We start from the raw sequence: 4,026 nt of genomic DNA, 5'->3' as shown, positions 1-4,026 counted from the left end.
GAACTGCAGCATAATATACAGGAAACAACCGTGCTTTTCTGACCCGTGCTCTGCATGACCCCAAGAATTGTGCAGCAGCGATCACTAATCAGCCCTCCTGTTGACCAGCTCAGAGAATGGGCAGACAAAAATTAATCATGGTGTTAGCAGAACAATGATTTGCTGGCCACCGCAGGTTTGACCGCTCCACACAAAATTGATGTCCAAGCAAAAGAAGAGTGAAAGGGTCGGGGGTTAAAAAAAGGTTCTGACTGTTTGAAAACAGCAGGAAAAACATGTGGGTCCAAAGGATTACTGTAAAAACACACACTTGGCTGTCCAGCTGGGCTGGACAGGCTGTCCGATTTTTTAGGATGTGGAGAAAAAAAGGAGGGGGGGGGGGTTAAAGGGGGTAGGGGTAGACCGAGAGAGTGATGGAAGGTTGGGGAAGGGGGGGAGTGGGGTCACTGCCAGGTTTGGACTCGTTTGTCTTGCATCTGGCATAAGTAATGTGTGGGGTAGCACGATGTTTATACGTTACAACGCGGTGTGTGACGCATATATTCCTTTTTCTTCCCTTACTGTTTGCAGATGATTAAATCTGTATGCTTGCAAGGGATGCGTGATTTTTTTCTTGAAACGAAAGACATTTTCTTATATGTAAAGACAATTATATATTTTTAGCAAAGGACGTGAACCTCAATTTTAACCTCCAAAGAAATCATGAGAGAGAGAGAGAGAGAGAGAGAGAGAGAGAGAGAGAGAGAGAGAGAGAGAGAGAGAGAGAGAGAGAGAGAGAGAGAGAGAGAGAGAGAGAGAGTATGCAGGAATGTCCATTCTAAGGAAAACTGTTAATACAGTACAAATATTTGCATCACTTCAGAAAACATGGATCTTTTCCATGCAATTCAAAACATGATACCAAAACGGTCTGAAGAAAAAAATAAACAGAATGAAACGCATATAATATTCTCGGCGGAGTTGCCAACACAGATAAAAAAAAAGTTTGAATGAAACAAAGAAGACGATGAATTAATCACTTACTTTACGTCTGATCGCGTGGAAAAAAGTAGTAGTCGTCCTCAAGTAAGTTCTATCCTGTAGGTTTCCTATATATAGCTTCGACCGCGGCTACATCCAAAAGGCACAGTTATTGCCACACAGGTATATGGCTCAACACTGAGCAACCGTCTCCAGAGAGTAGCCAAGACTATCTGACCACTGTTTTGGTCAGCCCGGACTTTTCTTTCTCTGGCCAAATCCGCTTTAAGAAAAGTGGCAAACAGAAGAGCAAGACGGCCGGGGTAGGGGGGGGGAGGGGGGAGAGGGGAGTTATGGAGGAGAGGGGAGGCTTGAGAGAAGGGTGAGGAAGGGTAGGATTACGAGGGAAGGGGGGGAGGGGTTTGGAGGGTATCTGATAAGATCCGGGATGGAAAAAAAATGACACAGAGTAAATCATAACCTGTAGAACATAAATCATAGGTTACACTGGACATGAGAGGAACGAAGAAGGGGTGGTTTTGGGTGGGTGAAGGGAAGGGAGGCGGCGGTCCGAACCACACTCAATAACAGAATACATTCGAGGAATAACGACAGTAGGTAATGCCTGCTCATTTGCATGCTAGTCACCGCCTACCAGCAACAACCACCACGCCCCTCCCCCTGTCAGTGTCCACCTGAGTGCGAGAAGTCACTCGCCAACCGCCACGCCAAGACTGACCACAGGTACGCGAAGAAGGCCGCGATCGAGATACGAGGAATGCGTATATGGTCAATTGCGCGCATACCTGTGTATAGCAAATATCTTTGAGCGTATTTTTGAGTGTATATAGCCAAGAATATCTTTGAGACACATCTGTTTTGCAATCGTTGAATGTAATAGAAACTATTTGTAACGCTTGGGTTTGAAGAGTAAAGTTGACATTTCTTTGTGGCATAATTGTAATTTGTTTGCCCTTTTATCATTGGTGTTCCTACTTTCTTTTTAGAATAAGTGTTAATACTTTACCTTTGCATGGTGTTATCTTTCTTTATTTGGTGTTTAACGTCGTTTTCAACCACGAGGGTTATATCGCGACGGGGAAAGGGGGGGAGATGGGATAGAGCCACTTGTTAATTGTTTCTTGTTCACAAAAGCACTAATCAAACAATTGCTCCAGGGGCTTGCAACGTAGTACAATATATTACCTTACTGGGAGAATGCAAGTTTCCAGTACAAAGGACTTAACATTTCTTACATACTGCTTGACTAAAATCTTTAAAAAAATTGACTATATTCTAAACAAGAAACACTTAACCAGGGTAAAAGGAGAAACAGAATCCGTAAGTCGCCTCTTACGACATGCTGGGGAGCATCGGGTAAATTCTTCCCCCTAACCCGCGGGGGGTATGGTGTTATCGTTTCGCTTGTTCACTGATTTGACAAAACAATTGCATGTGTATAGACAGAAAAGCAAGCAAACTGCGACACAAACCCATTCAGAGAGAAAAGAAAAGAAAGAAAAGAATAGAAAGAAAGAGAGAGGGAGTCAAAAAAGAGCTCTGGCTAGAAACATGAACTTCTCGGCCAGTTATTTTAATTCAGCAGAAAGGGGTAGTTACACAATTATCCTCACTTTTTTCCTCTTCCTTTTTTACCAGGCCAACAAGCAATCTGATTTTACGTGTTGTCGCTCCCTCCCAACGCCTGTGCAACAATCCATCCATCTTGATCAGCGAACAGGCCACAACACCGCAGACGACCTTTTTGGAAATGGGGTGACGGTGGTGGTGGGAGGGGGTGCGATTGCGGAAAGGGTGAAGAGTGGCGGTGGTTTTTGCAATGAGTGGAGGGGGGGTGGGGTTGCTGGGACAATTGTGGAAGACGATAACCGGACACAAGGACACAGAATGTTGGGGGGGGGGGGGGGGCGGAGTGGTCATAATGAGCGCCTGTGTGTGTGTGAGTGCCTGGTGTGTGTGCGTGCGTGCGTGCGTGCGTGCGTGCGTGTGTGTGTGTGTGTGTGTGAGGGGGGAAATAAGATAATTCGGACGACTGTAGACGATAACCGGCCATGGGCAGGGAGGGAGGGGCGGAGGTGGACAGATTGAAGGACGAAATGGAAGGGGCAGAGATTGTCCAAAGCCGAGCCTAAAATCAGTCAAGGGGGAGGATATGAGGGACGAAGTTGGGGAGTCCGAGAGCAACGGTGGAACAGGAGGGGGGAGGGGGCGGGCTGGGAGGGGATGACAGACTCAATGTGGTGCGGTCAAAACAGGGCTGGACGCCGACACACTAATCACAGGGTGGTGGGCAGTTCGGGTCACGCAGACGACTTTTTTTGTGTTGCCCTTTTCTTCCCAGAGGTTATGTCCTTTTTTCAAATCCGGGTTCAACCACTAATAAGGCACTAAGAGGTCTGGACAGTTATCCCGTGATTTTCATGATCGCAAAACCTTTACGTATGACAGATTAAACGTACAACATTTTTGTGCAGATTTATCAGATGTAAATTGGAATGAAATTATCGGAAGCAACTCTATCGATGATTGCGCCGATATTTTTTCAGTTACTCTTATGAACATCGCCAAACAGCATATGCCTGTCCGAACGATAACAGTTAGCCCTAAAGACGCGCCGTGGATAAACATCAGTCGCGCTGAACCGATCGCAAACTCACACTATTTGTTATTTCTGTATACTGTGTAGTTTAGCCGTTTATCATATAAATTTAAATATTACTCGCCTGTAATGTTGCTCATGTTTGTTTTTGCGAATAACTGAAAAAACAAATAAAACAGCGAAAACAAATTTGCTAGCCAGCTTGTTATTCTCCTCTTTTCTCGTGCAAACGGCTAAACTACACAATATACAGAAATAACAAATAGTGTGAGTTTGCGATCGATTCAGCGCGACTGATGTGGTGCACATGCACTGCTAAACCGGAAGACATATGTCGCAAATCTAATACCTGAACCACAATTCTGCTCTTATTCTCTCCTGTTTCATAGCTGTGGGTTTGCTACTCCCTTTTTACTATTGCATCTCCTCAGTTGTAGACTAGAAAA

The sequence above is a fragment of the Littorina saxatilis genome, linkage group LG17 (assembly GCF_037325665.1).
Source record: "Littorina saxatilis isolate snail1 linkage group LG17, US_GU_Lsax_2.0, whole genome shotgun sequence".
Classification (NCBI taxonomy): Eukaryota; Metazoa; Mollusca; class Gastropoda; order Littorinimorpha; family Littorinidae; genus Littorina; species Littorina saxatilis.
This window is presented reverse-complemented; position numbering follows the sequence as displayed.